Here is a 20,726-nt window from a genome sequence, read left to right on the forward strand (position 1 = left end):
AGCAAGCCCTGGGGGGAACCTAGGAGCTCTGGTCATCACTGTTCTTTTGGTCCCCCAGACGGGCCTGACCCTGGCTCTTCTGGTTTGGGGCTCTGCCAGATTGTTAGGTGATGAACTGCAGGAAATGGTCCTGGATTTGAAATACAGTTTCCCAGAAATATTGTAATTCTGTAGTTTAAACCTTAAAACAAAGCAATGCCGTTGGATAATGGTGTGAAGAGTGTTGTGGGGTTAAATGGATGACCTTTTACCAAAGACCATATTAAAAAACCTCAAAGGATAAAGGACATTGGAGGTAAATGTTATTACAAGGAGAAACCTAGTTCTAAACAAAAACTGATTTGGTGGTTAATGTTTTAACTGGGCAGGATGAAACAGCAATCTTTTTATTCATATATCAGTGCAGTATTTAACTTTTAAAAGAAGCAATAACATCAGTAGAGATCATTTAACACAAGATTTGCACCACTAGGTGAGAAATGTTATCCATTGATTCATGGTTTGGGGGAGAAGAGACCTTCTCCATATAAATAGTTCTTTGAAGATATTTTTACATAGGAATACTAGTTTATCAGAACCCAAAATGGGCACGTTTCCGGTGCTTTAATCTTGTTTTTCTTTTTCTCCTATGGATCTGATGAGCTTTCTGTAAACTGAAATACAGTGTATGTTAAATTGGCTGAGCTCCTCACAGAGCCTTAGTATTCAATACCTAAGAGGTCCTGGTACAGGTAAGCTGAATATAATCTTATGAGTGCTAATGAGGATTAATATTAAGCTCTACCTAAACCAATGTTAGGTACATGCTTTGACTTCCTAATCCCCCACCTTGTATGCTGTCTCTTATGTCTGTGCTGAACCTCCATCCCCAAGTATTCTACTGGTCTCTGAATCTGGAATTATTACAGGAAAGCCTTGTAAATCACACACCGAACTACTGAGCGTTTTCGTTTTTCTACTCACCATCTTGTAACCCAACAGCGTTGACTTGGACCTTGTTAGGACTGCAGAATCTCAGGCCCCTCCCCTGACCTACTAAGTTAGAATTCGCATTTTAAGAGATATCCAGGTGGTTTGCCTGTATCTTGAAGTTTGACAAGCCCCAGTCTAGAACAGTGGTCCATGGACCAACTAAAGTAGGTAATCTCTTGAACAGGGTTCTCTTACTTGACTGTATGTTAGAGTTACATGAAGAGCTTTTTTAAAATTCTGACTCCCCAGGCTTCACCACCAGGGAGTCTGATTCTGTTGGTCTAGGGTGGCACCGGACAGTGATGGCTTCAAAAGTTTCCCAGGTGATTCTGGTGTGCAGCCTGGGTTGTCACCTTCTCATCTTGGAGCTTGTTAGAAATGTGTAATAGACCTCACCCTTGACCTACATCATCAAAATGTATATTTTAACAAAATCCAGGTGATTCTTAAACACTTTAAAGATTGAGTGGCACTGCAAACTGTTACCACAGTGGAATACAAAGCTGAGTAAGACAGTCCCTATGCTCAGTCAGGAGCGCAAGCGTGTCACAGGTCACTGTGCTAGTGTCAGGGAAAAAATCTTCTAACAGGATTGTAAGAGTGAGTTGGCTCTGGCTGTGAACCTCAGAATAATTTCTTGTGTCATCTTTAGGGTGGTGATCATAGGGAGCCCATCCGTGCACTGGAAATATAGGGGTTGATCCGTGTTTTCTGCCAGGAAACAGTATGGTTTCCTAGTGAAGAGTGTGGCTTCTTAAGTCAGACTGCTTTGGCTCATCTTTTGGTGAATTCTCTCTAAACCTGAACTTCCTTATCTGGGAAAAGGGATAATAATTTGCTGCCACTTGATAATTACTCAAAAGATGTTGGCCATTATTATCAGTAATAGCACTGCTTGAACTGTTGTCTTCAGAAGTTCTTCAGAGTCACCTGATATGAATGGACTGTGGTCAGATTGACTTAGGATGTCATATGTCTGTAATAATAATTCTGAGAGCCTTAGATTACTTGAAGGTAGGGAGTTTTAATGATTGTTTATTTTATTGTGTTTATAATTACTCTATTTAGCAGCTTCTCAGCACAAAGAAGGTGACATTTTCTAGTCAAGAGTAGTAATATAAAGTCTTTAACATAGAGAAAATAAGAGGTACTGAATAATTATTATTATGAAACAACGTCGTAAAAGTTCATTATTCACACTCAGTATTCATTTAACAACTATTTTTGGATCCGTCATATACTATTAGACTTCGTCAGGTGCGGGTCTGTCCTATTAGGCAGTGAACTTTCCAAGTCTTTAGTTTTGAGACTCACAGAACTCGTTACAAGGTCCAGCACATCCTGAGCACTCAGTTTTTGTTGAATGAAGAACTTCATTAGCAGCTGCTTTATGCTAGGTACTAGGTGTTTCTCAAAGATGAGGCAGATAACTTCACACGTAACTCTGGTACTGGACCTAGAGAGCCAGACAGGAAGGCTCCGAGGCTGAGGCTACTTAGATGTGGTGTCAGCGAGGCCCTCGTGGACATGCTGCTTTGGGGGGAGGGCTCAAAGGATGAGGTGGACATAGCTACATGGCCGTGGGGGTGGGGCAGGGTGACTTTCCAGATGGAACCAAACTGAGGCAGAATTAGTAACAGCTGCTTGGATTTGGGGATTGAGAGTTGGGCGTTGAGGGGGATTATTAACCTCTTTGCCTTGTGTTCTGTTAATCTGATAGACTGAACACGTGTTCCTACATTCAAAAAGGCAGCTATTATGCAGCCATTGACGTTTTACAACTTCTGAAACGTTTTAGGCACACCAAAGGGTAGAAAATAATAAACACCGGTGATCTCAATATCCAGTTTAAGAAGTAAAATGTTACAGATGAATTGCAAACTCCTGTGAATGCCTCCCTGGTCCCAGCCTTCTCCTTCTCTTCCTAAAGGTACCCATTACCTGTGTGTGCTTATCATTTCTATATAGGTGTGCCTCTATAAACAATGTGTATTATTTGTCCACATATTTTTGAACTTTATATAAATGCTGTCTTTTTGTTTCTTTTTGTAACTTGCTTTTTTTCCTTCACCATTTCAAATTCATTCTTATTGATGCAGTAAAGCCCCAGTTATTAGTTTATTTGCTGTATAGTATTCATTACATGAATAGATACTACAATTTTTTTTATTTATGAACATTTTGTCTGTCTTGTATTTTTATGTCAAATGGTATGGCAGTGAGCGTTCTAGTTCATGGGTTCTTGTGCACGTGTGGGAGAGTTTCTCTAGGCTGGATATATATATATATATATTTTGGAATGAAATTGCCAGACTGTAAGTTATCATTTTTGGGGGTGAACCAGGACATTATTTGAAAGGGCATATTACACTTTCTTTGAGAGTATGTCATTTTCTCTGCTTGTGCTTATAAAGTAAATGTTAGTCATTTTACCTCCTGATCCTTATAATTCCCCTACCCCAACAGAAAATAGCAGGGGCCCAGGGAAAAGGCCCGGGGAGGAAAATGAAGTGAAACCAGTCTCCTTTCCCTCCCTTCGGGAGCCCTGCTGTGCACTCTGTTATCCATTAGTTAGGGCTGCTTGCTCTCCTTTCCATCTGCTGGCCCCACGCTGGAGTCCCCGATTCTCAGATGGGTCTGTGGCAGTTGCTGCCCGTGTCTGACAGCTGTGAGTGCTGCGTGTCTACTTCTGGTCGTCTGAAGCAGGATTGGAACAACAGGACAAATGAGTATTTTAACACCAACCACAGCGGAGAAACAAACACGGAGCTAGAAATGAAAATAGAAAAAAAAATCACATAAGATTAAGTGTGAATTTAACACAGCCGAATTTTCTATAACTTAAATGAATTAGATCAACTTTGTTGTTAATTTCAGTCATTTCTTTCGGGCCAGAATATGTGTAGTGTCGCACATTCTAGATGGTCTTTAAAAATAGGACTTCAAAAACCTTCGTGCTATCAAAGAGAAACAATGCTGCATTTACTTTCTCTTTTTTAATGGTGTCGGTTGGGCAAACTCCTCTTTTCCCCATAGGCAGCAACCACTCTATACACAGGCGAAGACAGTTGTCCTTTCTCCCTGTTGTCAGCTTGCCGCCCGGTTTCTAAAGAGTTAAGCTGGAGGTTTGTGAGGTCATGTGTGACTTCACTGGATCTGGACTTTTGAAGCAGATCTCTTGGAGGGAAGCTGCCTGTTGAGAGGAGAGGCTGGGCAGAGGGGGAAGGACTCCTTCAACTTTTTTAAAGTTCTTATCCGTCAGCCCCTCGGGGATATAGTGGCATTCTGGGAGAATGTCACTGCAGAGTCGGTGTGCAGCAGCGGTTAGTACTCGCAACAGAAGCAGCTGTAGAAGCCCATTAACAGAGCCGTTGCGGGAGATGAAGCTTTGCTGAACAGATGGAACGGGAGAATGCTCTTTGTATTCAGGACACAATTATGGGCAGACTTTGCTGATGGAGGTAACTGGAATTCAGTTTCTTTGTCTGGTCCCAGGCGGTGCTGGGTTATGTATGATTGCAGTTACAGAAAATTCCTTGGATGTTGAACTGTTTTATTTCAGATGAAAAACATTGTAAGAAAGTCTTAGCAATTGAGGAGAATGATAATTCACATAGATTGTTTTCTGTATAAGGAGGACAAAAGTGAAGCGGGTGTATTTATTATAGGTGTATTGATTATATGTTGGGGCCAGGTAGGTTAATAGAGTTGTGCTGCTTTCTGAGGTGGTCAGACATAAATAACCTGGAGCTCCTAGATTCCAGTGTGCTGTCAGTTAGCTGTTGTGAAACTTCATTCAGGCACTGGAAGGTCACCAGTTTGAGCTTGGTCGTTCAGTGGGGTCCATTCTGACTACACCACAAGTCTGTTCTTCTTACTTCAGTGTATCACTGCTCTGAAGGGACAGCTGGCTACGCTCGTAGGAGAGAAACATGATTTGTCTTAGAATTCGGCATAGGTTTGAAACTTCAAAGGCTAGCCAGTTATCTAAAGAAGAAGGGCATACGGAGTTGTTTTGTTTGTGTTTAGTTTTTTCCTGGAACTGAGGGCATTTCAGCTCCTCAGTTTATCTCTGGGAAGGTCTCTCTGTTTTCACATTCCGCAGGTACAGACATGTACAGGGCGTAAGAAAGGTCACGGATGGTAGACGGGAGCTTCAGCCCAGTGCGTTGCTATTCCATCCATGCTTGAGATGCTTGGGGTTAAAGGATCAGTGAACACCCAAGAGCTGGTGAGCACCCCGGTGCGTGAACATCCAGGGTAGTCAGCTGATTATAATAGGTGTGTTTTGGGGAATGTATTGGGTAAGTTGGTATTGCTTGCCTTGTTACAGATTTTAAATTCATAATTTTAAGTTCTTGTTTCCAGTATTTTATAGCTTCATTGTCTTACATAGCCCATCAGTATGAATATTTTGCTTATTTCTAACTGCATATTTTATTTCATAGCTTTAATAATAAAGGACAAAGAGAGTGCGTGGGGAAAAAAGGACGTGAAACGTATTTTGTGAGAGCAGAAAGCATGGTGGTATGAGCCTGGACTTCGGTGTTATAGGCCCGTTGGATTTAGTTTTACCTGTATTTCTTACAGTTTGACCTTTAGTAAGTTACTTCCCTACTCTTGAACCTCAGTTTCTTCATGTGTGAACTAGGGGTCATAATAACACCTAAATAACATGAGGGATGTGTAGTGTGAAGATCAACTGAGGTGCAAGGAAGCATTTACCAAAATTTCTCCTGCCTTAATAAAAGCTCAGTAAATCTTACTAAACTTGGACTGTTTAAGTTTGTTCTTCCTTATGTGAGGCACGTGGGAGGATGTCGACCTTAGAGAAAGGTGGTCATGAATTTGGAGTTGTGGATATGCTCAAACTATAAACGTGGCAGGGCTTCTTTGTGGCAGGGTTCCAGGTAGCACCACGATCGTGCCCTGTACCCCACAGGAGAACCCCTCTCCCCAGCCATCAGTCACCTCTCAGATGCAGTCTTTGGTGGCACAGAGGGCTGAGAGAGAAATGTGTAAGTTAGTGCACAAAGTCAACACTTCGTGGAAGTATCTTTAGGCTGTCGTATAGTCCTGTCAATAGTGTACCAGTTTCATCATCTTTGAACGCGGAGAATGGCACTGTAGGACATGTACCTCCGAGGCAGCACGTGACTCACGCTGGGAAGAAGAGTGAACCGACTGTCAGAACCTCGCCCTCCTCCTGTGTTTTTTCCATACGTGCAGATTGCCCCTCACGGTGCCGCGGTGGCTGCTCCTCAAGGGTTTATCTGTTTTTCCAGCCTGGCCCTTTCTGTCTTCATGTTCCCGGAGCTACTTGCTGTGCAGTGGTGTGAAGCTGCTTAGTGTCTGTCTGCTGGGCGATCACGTGTGGATATCCTTTTTCCCATGGTTGTTGAGCAGATAAAATATGTGCCAATGCCTGGAACCGAGCAGGTACTGAATGAATACTGCTCCTCTAAAAGTTGTTCCATTTCTTCTGTTTCTGGGAAGGGAAAATTCACGCAGTGTGTAAATGACTCTCTTTCCCCGTTTTGCTTTATAAAGGTCTCATGTTGAGGTTAGTGTTTCTAAAGCTTTTGCTTCATAGAAAATAATTGTCCTGTGTTATTAGTTTACTTCATCTAGTGTCAGTTTCTCTGTGTGCCTCCATGAGCTTCCAGGGCGGTCTGTAATCCTTTTCCGATTTAATTTTGAACTAATTTTCTAAACCTGAAAGGAATATGTGCCAGTGGTCAGGATTCAAATTGAAGTCCCTTTGATGTCACTTCCCAGAAGAAACGTCCTGACGGTTTCTAGTGTACCTGTGCAAGGCAGGGCCTGGGCAGCTCTTTGGGAACCAATTGTAAGCTGGTGCAGAAGGACAGACGCAGTACGGAGAGTTCTGTCAGACTCGCCAGCTCCCAGTGCAGCTCGGTTCCTCCCTCCAGTTCCACGTAGCACAGTGTTTGGAATGTTTGGGGTGGGAGCTCCCTGGAAGGGAGTCTGCCTGCACCGCGGGTGTGTCACCACCAGCCCAATGCACTTGACAGGTCCAGCTCCAGCCACACTGTTATGGTTCATGCGCTCGGGCCAGAGTTATGAGGGATAAAGGCCTAGGAGGGGTTCTCTCAGCAGTCGCCTGGGGCCGGACCTGCTCTGAAAATGCTCGGTCCTGAAATTCCGGGGAGGCGGAGCCTGTGTTGGGTTCCAGCGAGGATTTTAGTCATTGTTTAGCTGGCCTGAGGGTGTGGTGCAGTCAGCCCTTTGGTTTACTGTTGTGTTTGGCTTTTGGTCATTAATAACATTGGGCGGAGATAGTGTAGAGGAAGGTGCACTGACTATGGAATTGGAATATAAGGGCTCAACTTCCAGCCGGGCTGTTTACCAGCTCAAGCTTGGGCAAGTCTTCTTCTGTCCTCAGTTTCTTTACTTGGAAAATGGGACCATTGTGAGGGTGAAATAAAATGAACACACCAAACGGAAGGAAAAAACAACGACTCATAGATACAGACAACAGAATGGGGAAGGGGGAAAAGGAGGGCAAAGAGGGAGTAAAGGGTCAAATACAAGGTGATGGAAGGAGAATAGACTTCGGGGGTTGAGCACATAATATACAGATGTTGTATTATAAAGTTGTACACCTGAAATTTAGATAATGGTATTATCCAATGTTACCCCGATACATTAAAAAACAAGTAATGTATGTGCAAGTGCTAGATAGACTACAAAGTGCTCTGTGGGTTTTTAAAATTTGTCTTTCTTAACAGATTATTGAAGGGACTGGCTCATTCCTCTGAACAGGTTTAGGGAGGTTGAACCATTTGAAGCAGGAAGAACAGTGTAGCTGTCTAGTGTTTGGTGTCATTGGACTTTATCATACCTCTTTGTGAAGGTCATTTGTCCCCTCTGCTCTTGAATGCTCCTGGCATGCCTCCAGCCTGTATTTAGAAGGGAGGAGGGCACTATAATTTCGGTGCTCAGAATGTTCACTGCTCCCTTTTGTTGATTCAGCTGGTCCTTTATTGAGGCCCTGCTTTACAGCAGGGGAAGCATTGAAAACAGGCCCTGAGCCACCCCCACTGACCCAGCTCTGCTACTGAGTATGAGACCTTTCTCTCTTGATCTCTCAGTTTCCTCATGTGCAAAATAAACGGGTTAGACTAAAAGACCTTTGTGTTTGTGGGGTGGAGAGGGCGACTGTCTTCCTTTTTCTGTCTTTCTTCTACCTTGCTGAATCAATCATCTTATTGACCAATTTCTCTTTCTCCTTTGAAACAACTTCGGACTGTTATCTTAAAAAAAATAAAACAGGTAAGTAATGAGGCTAAACTTCGAGTTAAGGAAGGGATGCTGTGTTGACTTCTGAGACCCAAATGTAATGAAAACCTTTAAGGGCCACAGGGCGTTAACGGTAAGCAGCAAATTGTCCTGCCTGTGATTTACGGACCTTGACACCACTCTGTTTTATAGTCATCCAGAAGTAATCCACTTTGATCAGGGCTTCATATCTCAGGTCTGTTATGGCTGCTGTGAGAACCTGAAGGGAGAGGGAAAAAGGATGCCATGGCAGCTGGGAGCTGAAATGGAGATGCCATCCTGAGATGACATGGAGAATGAATATTCTTTTAGCTGGAGGCAATAATCCCTTCAAGGCAGAGGAGGGGCCTTTTGCCAGACTGTGTGAGCCCTGTTTGCATTGCTGTGGTTCGCTTCTCTGTTGTGTTCATTCATCCTGGTTTCTTAAGTTCTTTATCTAAATCTTGTTGAATTGAGGAGCGCATCTATGATGTGTAGACATTGCACTCTGGCTTTCCCAGGTTAGACTGCATTTCTGGGTGACAGAATGATAGGGAAGCGTTTGTATGTCTTCAGTATTTTGCTGCTCAAAGACAATAAAAAAGACAGTTAAAAAACTATCTCTGCAGCTTGCAAATCAGAAGCTCAGGACTGGCCCGAGTAGCTGGCGATAGTCACTGGCTGCTGGAACTTGGGAGTCTAGTGAGTACCTTGGTGGATTCATCAGCTGGGGAATGTCCTTCTCGTTGAAACAATTTCACCCAAAGAATTCCAGGACTCATGACTTCAGAAGGCAATGGTTGGTAAGAGGAGTGTAGATTTGTGTGTGATTGGCTGAGTAGCTCAAGTGTATGACCGTGTGTTACAGGAGTTATCTCTGGTGTAGGCCCTTCCACTTGCAACGTAAAGAGATTCTGTTGATCAAAATTTGACACTTGTTGCTAATTCCAAAGGGTGGGGTCTCAGATATTTGCCTTCAATAAACTTGGTAAAAAGTACATCGGTATGTATTGAAATGCCAGGTGTATAAGTGCTGCTTTAGGATTGGAGGTGGGGATATGGCCGGCAGGTTTAGAAGGTAATGGAGAGTAAACCTAAGGAGCAAGTTGTGAGGTGGGTTTGGTCTCGTATCATCTGGCAGCTTGACTTTGGGAAGCTGGTGTGTCCCGTCTTTGGCTATAACTTTGAATTTACAATGGAAATTGCATGGCTGAAACACAGCACAGCGAAAGAATGTCAGTTGCCACATTTTAATGTAACAGTAAACTGCCTAGTGAGTCCATAGGCCACACCTGTATTGGGTCCTGGTGAATTTACCGGTCACCCTGGGGCTCTCCACTTGATAAACAATATGGATTTCACAACCCAATCCTTTGAAAGTAACTTTGTTTTTTATTTAAAGAGAAAAAAATATCTAATAAAATAGTTTACTGGGAAATTAAGGTTGAACAAAACAGGCACCCACCAGCACACACATACAAAAGTCTATTTCCAGAAACATCCAAAATGAGAGAGAGCACACAGCACTTGCATTTGTGCCACAGTGAGTAAAGTGTTTGAAATGTCAGCACTGCTACACGCTGCCTCCAGTTCCGTGGCTGGCTTCACTTGGCTGCCTCAGAGTGAGAGCTGGCCATCTCCTGAGTCAGCAGTATCTCTTCCTGTGGCACCCAGGTCTTCTTGGGAGGTCTCAGGGCCACACAGCCATGAGGCCAGATCTGGCAAGAGGCTGAGAGATCCATTTGCTGAAGCTAGGCTGTGGGCCAGGGGTGGAGCTGCTCCACCCAGTATGTGTTAAGTATCAAAATCCACCCGTGGTCGGCTAGTGGAGAAGCAACATTTATCTTGAGTTGCACTCAGTTTTATGAAAACATCTGAAGACGGCAGTCTGCTGTAACTGTACACCAACTTAAAAATCGAATTAGATAGACTTTCTTAAAGAACTTTTAGAGAAAGTGTCGTAACAGGGTTTAGGGACTTTTCTTTCCCTGAAAATAAGGCATATTATGTGACCAGTAGCTAACCTTTCTGTACTCGGATGTCGTTCTGTTCACCTGTTTTCCCGATGGCATGTTTCCTCCTTCCTGCTTTCCTTCCCCTGCCTTTCCTGTCTCCTCTTCAGCGTTATTCCGGTTGCCATGGGCCTGTGCCTTTCCCTGAGTAGCCACGCTCACGTCTCCCCCGTGGTTTCACCAGTCCACATTGTGTCTTGCTGAGCCCCCATGGCCACAGGTGGACATGGCCTTGAACTTATTATGTTGCTGTAGCCATTGGACCTTAAAGGCCAGTGTGTATCTCTGAGCCCAGGGGACGCCTCCAGACCCTTCTGCAGATGGTGGATGTCTGCAGCAGCCCCAGGTCTGCTGTGATAGGGGTGGTCTCATGGGAAGAGTGTGGTGCTGGGTAATAGGAGTCTCGGGCGCTGGCCCCAGTGCTGGATATATCTAAGTTCTTCACCTCACAGAAGACTTCATCTACTCATCTGGAAAATGAGATTAAATAATTCACAAGGTGTATTTCCAACTCTGAAAATCCATTACTTGACTCTCTGAAATCATACTGATTCTGGCTCCTTAGGTTAGCTCCTTATGACCAGTTAGGATCTTCTATACAAGAACAACTTGAAAAACAGTGAGGAGACCGTGGAACTGGAGCAGGTAGAATAACACCAAAATTTGGCAAGTGTTCTTAGCTTGCCCAGTGATTAGATGGAGAGCAAGTGGAGGAAGGGAGCATTTTCCATTCTTTGGCTGTGTTTCTTGGGCTGCTTACACAGCTTACCCCTTCATTGTTCTTCCATGGAAGCAACCTCCGCTGGTTACTGTTCCTCATTCTGAGTTGACAGATAAGAAGTACTTATTTTGAAGCCCCAAATGCAACTCTTGTAGGAAGGTGAGACCAGAGACAGGAGGAAATTGTAATTCTCCTTCTCTTGGCTGAAGTGACGGATGGTCATGCGTTCTCCATCCCCGTTCGGAGGGTCCTTGTTTCTCACTTCAAAGCAGAAGTGTGAGCCACAGCAGCTGAAAGGAAACCAGGGCGTAGGAGGTAAAAGTGCACGTGATTCTCTCTTGATTCTTAGTCATCCAGTGTATGGATATTGTGGGCCCTCCATTTAGGAGACAAATTCTCTCCCTTTGGAGTTGAAGAAGTACGGAGTTGGCAGTTTGGGGCCGGGGTTTTCTAGTATATCACGTTAACTCTGTGGTCCTAGGCGTGGTGCTTACCCATGTCTGAGCTAATCTTATCTTTCAAATGAGGGAGTTGGGCTAGGCAATATTCAGGATTTTTTTCCAGCGCCAACATGCCCGGAACCTGTGATTCCCTCTTCCTTTGTAAGACCACAAGAGAGGAGTGGCAGTGAGGGCAGAGGAAAGTACTGAGAGCAGTGGGATTCTGCTGATGCTTTGTATGGCGCCTGTAATGTCCTTAAAGGCAGGGGCTGTCTTGTAGTTTTCGCACAGCACTAAGTCCGGGTTACCACAGAATGCCTTAAAACCGATTGTTCCTTTCAGTCAGTGTACTGATTTGGGCGCCATTTACCAAGGCGTCAGCCGTCTGAGGCAGCCTCTGTTACCAGCACAACCTCCCAGAAACACGCTGGCTGCCCAGTCGGAATTGTTCTCGTGGGGGCCGCAGAACCTCTGAACTATCTGCACCTTCACGAGGACAATGTCTCCCTCCAGGGGGGTGTAGAAACGTTTTTATCCATCTCCCTCTTTATGTTTATTTGGTTTTGTGTTTTTCTTTCCCCCTTCACTATAAGCCTCAGGGACGTTCATTGTTCCCCCGCCTCCAGTGAGCCCGTGCCGTATTCCGGTCCTTTGGAATCTTGAGACAAGGGTTAACGGGACATCGGTGTTTCTCCAAGGAATTAGTCACCTTTGTATTCTCGATAATGACAGTGCCCATCAAAACATTTGTATTCCGACTGATAAGCTTGAGCACATGTGTTGAATGACCTGTTGAGAATATTTTATGGCTATGAGAGGATTTGAAAATCTCCTTTTTCTGTCCTTAACTTCTTTCAGTACCACTGGGCGACTTTAGACTTGCCAAATCATCTTGAGTTTAAGACATATCCTATCTCAGTGAAGGATATGCAGGCCTGAAGGTGCTTTTGTTTCGGCTCATACCACTGACTTAAGGGAAAAGTATCAATACGAGTGGCGATGGTTACAATTGCATTTTAGTTATCTGTGTTATTGGTCAATGGATATAAAGGATTTCATTTACATATGTTTATTTTATTTGAAATAGTAGTTTCCATATTCTCTCCTGTCAAATTCTTAGTCCGATTCATTTGAATTTCTCTCTTACACCATTTCCTGATTGATGTAGTGATGTAGCAATAAGACCTGGGAAACTTCACCTGCGTGCAGCAGAAGGGAGGAGAGCGAGAGACAGAGTAGCCCCCACCTGCGCCACTGATGCGACTAGCAGAGTGTTGATGTAGTGGTTCCAGAGCACTCGCAGTTTGGAAGTACCTATCTCCTAAAACCCTGTCCTGTATCCCTGCAAAGGATGACTGAGGAGGGACTTGCTACCGTGCTTATGTCACTAACCCTCGGATCACAAACAAGACCATGTCAGTTGAAAGGTGCGGTTGAAAGGGGACACCTACTCCAGGAGATTTCCAGGTTCCCCTGGCTCAGTACTGATATGACAGCCTCTCTGTCCCGGTCTTCTACAAGATACTGTGTTTCCCCGAAAATAAGACCTAGCTGGACCATTAGTTCTAATGCGTCTTTTGGAGCAAAAATGAATGTGAGACCCGGTCTTATTTTAATAAAGTATAAGGCCAGGTATACTATACTATTCTATACTATACTATACTATAGTACCCGGTCTTATTTTGCTATAAGACCCAGTCTTATGTAATAATAATATAATATAATACTGGGTCTTATATTAATTTTTGCTCCAAAAGACGCATTAGAACTGATGGTCCAGCTAGGTCTTATTTTCGGGGAAACACGGTAGTATCTGTGTAGATATGCCAAGCTTCTCCGAGTAATATAATCTCAAGTCAGAGTGGCAATAGTGAAATATGCTATTTACTTTTGAGAAAATATTCTGATTTAACAAATGTCCCATTTTTACCTCATGATTTTTTTCCCCTGTATAAGAAACTTACCCTCAAGTTAAAACTTGATTGTATTTAAATAACAAGATTTTAGAAAATCTAGGCTACTTTGTGAACTCACATGACCTGCTGTGAGCCATCGGTGACCACATTCCTAGATTTGAATGCAAAGCTTTTCCCACCAATTTGGAATGAACTGGTCATTGTAATCAGTTTTGTGTGGAACAGTTGTTTCAGACCCCAACCCTGTAATGACATCATTTTCTTTATACCGAAAGTAAATGCAATGCAGACTAGATGATTCTGGAATTTGACTGCTGTGTTTTTCTCCTGATTAAAATCTTCTGTTGCAAAGGAGCCCTCCTAGCGAACAGTATGCCTTATAAGTTATTGTTTTTGTGCTTCTAACTCTTCTGGTAATAAACCTCATTTTTCCATGAGAAAGCAATCCATCCTATTTAAGGCAGAGTAGGGGTTGTGGTTGAAATTGCAAACATCCAGTGTGTTCTATTTTGATTTTCTAGCTTTGGAGTGCCTTTTCAGTGGAAGTGATTCAATCTCAGTGTGGTTTGGGTGCAAGGGTACAGAACAGTAAGAGCTATAAATATGATAGGAAGAAGGAGGATCATTATTATATTTAGCCAAGATAAAGTATACTTTATGTTGTTTACATATAAAAGCCTTGACTAAAAGACAGGAAATGTGTTAGATCCCCTAAGAGTTATTAATAGAGTTTTCAAGTTTGTGATGGAAGATAAAAGTTTCTCTACCTCAAATTATTTATATGTGCATGAAAAAGAATAGCGGAGAGATCAACTTGTAGAACATCACACCCCCTTTGGAATTCTCAGAGGACTGAAGGGGGGACTTTCTTGACTTTCTTTCTACGATGTCTTCATATTTTAAGAAGAATTATCAGAAGTCCTATCATTTTTCCCTAGGAAGATACAGCTCCTAGATAATTACATATCAATTACATGATGTAAAGGGTATTCATGCAAGTGTTCCCATAATTATGTTAAAATGTGTAATCCCATCAAGCTGAACAGTGGGCCCATTTTAGGGCCAGAGCTCTAACTATGCAAGGGGTAGGATCACGTGTAGATTTAGGAACCTGGTTCTTTACAGATTTGTCTTCATAGCCCAACTGCGCCCTTTTCTAATAGTATTACCTTGGGCTGAAAACCTCCCTTGTGACCTTTATAAAATGGTCACAATAGTATCTCCTCCTTGGAGTTGTAACCAGGATCAGTTGAGATAATGAGTATGCACTGCTGAACACAGTGTCTGGAACTAGTAAGGGCGCAGGAAGTGTCAGCTGTCTTCACCATCTCCATTGTCGTCGTCATGATTAGGTAATTCCATATACTCGAATATGCCTCTGTGGTCACCATGCTTTTTCTGTCATTTCCATTAAGTGTAAAGCTCAGATTAGCAACAAGGGACAGTGTTGCATATTCATTCCTGTTCTCCTCCTCCACACTTTGTAGCTTTTGGCGCCTTTCGATCAGGGTCCTAGGTGAGGATTGAAGTTGCATCTCAAAGCTATTATTAGAAGAGGAGAAAGAACTACAAAGCCAGAACATAGAGTTCTCTGCAGTATCTTTCCAGAGAGAAGGTATTTCCTAATGCCTCTTTTACTGTCTTATGGTACCAAGGGGGTGGGGGGCGGGAAATAAATTCAAATAACGTTTGACTCTCTTGCTCAGATTTTTAGGTATGGTGATTGATTTTTAGGTATGGTCATTCTGATTCCTCATGCCGGAACTTGTCTATCTATAACAGTAACTTTCAGTAATGGGTCCCTATAATCCTTCTGATGATTTTATTTTATTTTTCAACAACCATACCAGAGACACAGTCTTCTAGAGTGGTTCATGGAGAGTGGAAAAAACAACATGGAAATCAAATATCTCCTTTTAAAAGTTAGCATAATGAGGAAATTTATGGGTCTCTGCTCAAGAAAAATCCACGCCTGGTTCCACATGTTCTGGCAAAAGAGGACATCAGAGAAAAGCTTCCGTACCTTCACATTGTGCCAGACTTTCTTTAGTTAGGAAACTCATTCTCTGATATATATTTATGTCTAAAACCTTTGCTGACGAGCTCTAATGGACTGAGTATTAGTAAAACCGTACAATAGTTGCAAGATCTAACTCATCTTAAAATAAAACTAAGCAAAATATCCACGTTGCTGTGAAAAAGAACCAAAAGGTTGTTTCCATGTAAGCCCCTGGTGGGAGCATTTTTATGCAAAAATAAACTAACTGTAAGCAGTCTCTGCAACACAGAAGGCTAGGAAAAGGCATGAAAACTTTGGAACCATGCTGTCTTGAGCTGCTTTGAGTTCATGAGAATTCACACAGTGACGCTGGATAGCAGAGCTGTGGTTTGGGTCCAGGGAGCTCTGGTTGTGGGCTAAATGCTGGGTGGGGTGGTACTCAGTCAGCAGACTCAAGTCTCCTTGTGTAACCAACAGTAGGCTCCAGGTGCTTTTCCTTCCTGGGGTTCTAAGACACCGAAATACTGGCTAAAATGGGAAGATGGTGAAGTCCATCTAATCGTTGGCCTTGGAAACAGCGGAAGAGGGGCCTTCTCCGTGCTTCTGCTCCTGGGACTACTAGGTACAGTTGCTTTATCAGCTCTGTCTTCATTTCCCCTCCATTGGTCTTGAATATTCTGCTTACAAACAGAATAGGTTCTAAACAAAGGAAGGGACCAGGTATCCTTTGTTAGTTTATGCTTTTAAATTCATTGTTACTCTCATATACTGAGGCAGACAGGGTTTCTCTTCTGGTGGTGTGGTTCAATGTAGAAGACTCTTCCTTCCCTGCTCCTTTTGAGACTTCCTGTGAGTGGTTCATTCCTCTTAGCAGCAGACAAGGGTCTCTTGGAGACCACAAAGAATTTGGGCCGTCTTCATCACAGTTGAGTCACCAAGGATGACTAGTTCATACCAGCTGTCTGGGTGCAACCCAGAAAAGCCCACCCAACTCACCAGCATCCTTCCTCTTACCCAGTTCAAATAATGCCTGTACTTCCTCTCTCCATTTCCACTTGCGACCCAGGGAACCCTTTCCCTTCATGGAAAGCAAGCGCGATTCCTTTATGCTCGTTGGTTTTAAATCTCTCTCTCTCTCTCTCTCTCTCTCTCTCTCTCTCTCTCTCTCTCTCTCTCTCTCTCTCTCTCTCTCTCTCTCTTTCTCTGTGTGTGTGTGTGTGTTTAAATAGACATTTTAAAAAATAAAATATTGTGGAAAATTCTGTTTTGTCAGATGATCGAAAGTGGGGCTGCTTTGTCAGCAGCTTGAATGGGGAAACATTGAGCTCTACTCTGTGCGTCCATAGCACTCCCCAGCGTCCCAAGAAGACATACCATATTTCTCCTTCCTTTTTTCCATGCTGTACACACGCATGCGTGGGCACAGGTACACAAAATAGCACACTGTAACAAGTAGGATAGTCTACTGGGCCATCCAGTGAGTGCGGGTACTGTGTAATGCCTTAGGCATGTGTTGTCACTACCTTAGGCATGGGTTCCCCAGACAGTTTAGGTTATAAACTTGATTTTTATCACACAGAATTCATGGGACTTCTTTTGTTTTCTATCCCCTACTTAGGTTCTTGTTTTAGCACTTTTTAAATAGCATGTAGTATTTTAATAACCTTACCAGGCATAGAAGACTGTTGTAGAATTTTTGAAGTAGAAGGTACAGTCATCTTGTCTCGCTACACACACACACACACACACACACACACACACATTGTGCAGATGAATAAATACACTGAGGCCAAGGAAGTGAGGTGTAACTGGTCTCAAGTCTCACAGTTAATGATGGAACTGAAACAAAAATTCAACTCTCTTGACTTCCACATACGTCCTGCTGTCCCAGAATCTCTTGGCCATGTGCTTCTCGCACCTGACCACTGTTTGTGACCTGCCACATTGCACTGGCACCACACACAGACCTCTCTTTGGGAGGCATGACAAGCAGTAGTTCAGGGTGGTGTCTGAAGTCAGGCTGCTTGGGGACAGACACACCCCAGCTCTGCCATACTGCTCACCTGTGCCTCGGTTTCCCCATCTGTCAAGCAGATATACTAATAATACCTACTCTGTAGAGTTGTTATGAGGATTAAATGTGCTAATGCCTGTGAAAGTCTCAGAACAGTGCCTGGAACATTGAAAGTGTTTAATATGTATTAACTTACCATTTTTGTCTGAATACTTTGAATGGCAGTAGAGAGAAATTAAGTAGAGTTCATTATGGATCCCACTGAAATATTTACCTCAGCCTGGGCAGAACAACTAGAGTTCATTCATTTAGTTCGTTTAGTGTTAGCAAAATATATACTAACCCCCCATCTCTGGGAGGCCACTGTGTTTGTCACAGGTGTTTTGAGACATTTTGGCTTAGCCCTCCCTCCAGCACCCTCCACCTTCGCCTCCCACCCCCGCCCCATTACTCAGGTGTGATTGGGGGCATGAGGCTTAGCGGCTTAGCATAATATGGTAAGACATTCTCAGGCGGAGGTAGTTCTTACTAAGCTCCTCTGGCTTACTCACTTGACAATCACATTCCTTTGAAATTCTGCAGAGCGATTTTATTTAACACCCAGAGGACAGAGGGATCATCAGAAGGATTCCTAAAGGTCCATGGGATGACTGCTTTATACTCAGCATGAGCCAGTATTTTGTTTCTCCATGCAATACTGTGCAGCTTAGCAGTATGTGGGAGGAGAAAGAAGTCTTTATGGAAAGATGGCACTGCATTGTCTGTCTCTGTGAATGATGTGGGTGCGATAGATAACCAGAAAGTATTGCTAAGTAACTACCACATCTGTCAGTCCATGGCCAGAGGCTGTGTGGGCGGCAGGGAGATACTGTGTGGAGCTAATTGTGTCATCACTGTGTCACGGGAGAGCTACAGCCACGCTCAACTCTGCTTTGTGCTCTGAGTTCAGACCTGTGGAGGATAACTCTGTTGGTACCTGTGAGCTCAGTGTTGAGTTGACTTACAGGAGTGATACCTGTGGTGAGTGGTGTGTCCTAGAACTACTGGAGCTGCGAAGCCTTCTTAGGAAACGGTTGTTTTTTCTCTGGTGAGTAATTGTGGTTCCTGCTTTGATTTGCAGAAGTGCGCCTCCTCAAAGAAGGCCTCCCCTGTGGCCAGCCAGAGCTGTCACTCCTTTCGCGGCCAGGCGCTCTATGAGGAAAAGCAAACCCAAGGTGCTTTGGTGAAGAGAGAATTCTGTGAGAGTGTTGCTAGAGAATCCAGGGAAATTTGCCTTGTGACAAAAGGGTCTTTTAAAAGGAAAGCTCTGCTCTATTTTGGGTCTTTTTCCTTTTTCAAACTTAAGAAAATATTTTCCTTTAAAAGTACAGTTAGATTTGTGTCTAAAAGTTCAGTGGAGAAAAAGTGTTTGGACTAGGAATGTCTTCCCTGTCTATGCTCTGATGAAATAATGCCAGAAACCCATGAACGGACCAATCAGAACACTTGTAAATGGGGTACCCTCAAGTGAGGATGCTGGCATGCTTTTGTGGTTCTTCTGGTTAAAGGAGCATGACTGCTGAGAGAGCTGAGCACAGGAAGTGGTGTTCTGAGATTTAGTTCCTTTTCAAGGACCTCTCCCTTCTGTTTGTTTTAACATTGGTTTTGAGTTGTCTGCCATTTCCACTTGCATGAGAAGCCCATTTCTTCTGGGTCATTTATAGAATATTCAGAGACTGATTGAGATTACTGAGAAACAAACAGGGCCTAGTTACAAAACATTTTTGAATTGCAGTCAACTGGAATAGGTTGTCAGCCACGGAAGGCTTACATTTGTTTTATCGACCATCATTATTTCAAAAAAAAATTGAACTTCGGTTTTCACGTATTTGGTTTTCCCAACTTCATTTAGTTTTTCTAATTTTTGTTGTTTGGTTTTTTTAAAGAGGACAGGCCACAGTTAATGAATAATGATTTACTATTCACTGAAGTGCTTTTGGAGAGCAGAAGAGGCGAGGAAGGGAGGGTCAGACGATTTCTTTTCCAGAAATCCATGTTCTTCCTCTTGTCCCGTGATGACCTTTAGGTCATTTCTTATACATAATGTTTCGTGATCACATCATGAAGCCATAGCTCTACATGAAATCAAAATTAAAACCCTAGTGTTATTGGCAGAAGATGGTTTTAGGAACTAAAAGCCCTGTTCAGGGCTGCAAGGTGAGTGCAGGTGGTAAGCTTTGTCAAGTGGCATTACATGATTAAGTAGTTATGCCATATGATTCATTCGATTAGTGAGACACCTTAAAACCATTCATAATTATGCTCTTTATTAGAGACATTGGGGAGCTGTATCTGTACGCGACAGGCATTTAGAACAGTCCACTCTCATTTCATTCCCGGAGTAACCCTCCATTACCCAGTTGTCTGCCGGATCTACAGCACAGGTCTTGAAGATGAAATGAGTTGTGGTCTGATTGCATGAGGTTGGAAGAGAGTCATCCTCATTTTTAAGAAGGTGGAGAGTTACTGGAAAACCTCAGAACTGACCAGAATGCTTTTAGAATCAGTCTCGCATTTTATTTACTATGTCCATCCATGGTCTTTTGCCAGATGGTAATAAAGCATCAAGAACAGTGACATCTTGATAGCCTAAGTGGTGTGACTTACAAACCTCCACTTCATCCTCGTCACCTATGAAAATTACACCACTAGGACAGAGGAGGGAATCGGTCCATTTCTTTTAGATCGCACTCTGATTTTTATTGAACGTGCTCTCAGTCCTCTTGAGTTCTGTGTCTGCATACTAATGTTTATTTTACCTGGGTATTGTTTTAGATGACATTTACGTAGAAGCATTTGAGCCGTTTATTAAACTTCATTGCAGTTTATAGTGTCACAACCTCGGCATGTGTCAAGAAAACTTGACCACAAAGCAGTGAAGTTTTAATGGATTGCTAGCCCCCGGTCCAGTGGGTGCCCCAAAGCTACTTTGTCTTCTGCTTTCTGGATCTTGATTTCGTATGTGGTATGCCATCCACTGGGTTTTTAAGATTATACATCCTATCTGTGTCACTGCCGTCTGGGATTCTGTTTTTAGTTTCTGAGGCATAATTCCTCATCCCAACTATAGGTCTCTATGTTCATTCTTTTCTCTCCTTCAGGATGTGTCATTAAAAGCCTTCTTATCATATCCAACCAGAAACAGAGAACTTAACTTTAATAAGACTTGCATGTATATTAAAATTTTTTTTTGAATAAAGTGTGCATTCATTGAAGACAATTTGGAAAGTACAAAGAAAATTATCTGTTATTCTACCACCAAGAAATTAGTACTGTTGCCGTATTGGTATATGCATTTTGATCATGAGTGTGTGTGTGTCCGTCCATGTGCA

At 43.0% G+C, this 20,726-nt stretch overlaps 1 protein-coding gene across 4 annotated transcripts in view; it reads left to right on the forward strand.

The window, feature by feature from the left end:
- PSD3 (pleckstrin and Sec7 domain containing 3) overlaps window positions 1-20,726 on the forward strand; it is a 366,738-nt gene that overhangs the window by 113,445 nt on the left and 232,567 nt on the right. The window contains exon 1 of one of the 4 annotated variants that reach the window (XM_081046339.1): window positions 4,104-4,433. The exons of the other annotated variants lie outside the window; for them this stretch is intronic. The gene's annotated coding sequence lies outside the window, so the exon portion shown is untranslated. Of the gene's footprint in view, window positions 1-4,103; window positions 4,434-20,726 lie in introns of those variants that run through there. 4 annotated transcript variants of the gene reach the window in all.

The sequence above is a fragment of the Rhinolophus hipposideros genome, assembly GCF_964194185.1.
Source record: "Rhinolophus hipposideros genome assembly, chromosome: 4".
Classification (NCBI taxonomy): domain Eukaryota; kingdom Metazoa; phylum Chordata; class Mammalia; order Chiroptera; family Rhinolophidae; genus Rhinolophus; species Rhinolophus hipposideros.